The sequence below is a fragment of the Oryzias melastigma genome, linkage group LG21 (assembly GCF_002922805.2).
Source record: "Oryzias melastigma strain HK-1 linkage group LG21, ASM292280v2, whole genome shotgun sequence".
Taxonomy (NCBI): Eukaryota; Metazoa; Chordata; class Actinopteri; order Beloniformes; family Adrianichthyidae; genus Oryzias; species Oryzias melastigma.
This window is the reverse complement of record NC_050532.1, coordinates 3,683,616-3,683,818: the sequence shown is the minus strand read 5'-3', so window position 1 is coordinate 3,683,818 and position 203 is coordinate 3,683,616.

Below are 203 nucleotides of genomic sequence, written 5' to 3'. Positions count from 1 at the left end.
AAAGTCTACATGTAGTAGGGCTGGGCGATACATCGATTTTATCGATTAGTTCAAATTTATAGTTTGAGATGATTGGAAGGAGTGCTGCTCAATATCAGACGCTATTGCTCGCACCAGCTCTCAAAAAGCAGCCGAAAGACGAGCAAGCATCTTTTTCACAAGTGTCACCTATGATGAAATGAGTGTCGGGTGGAAAGCAATCA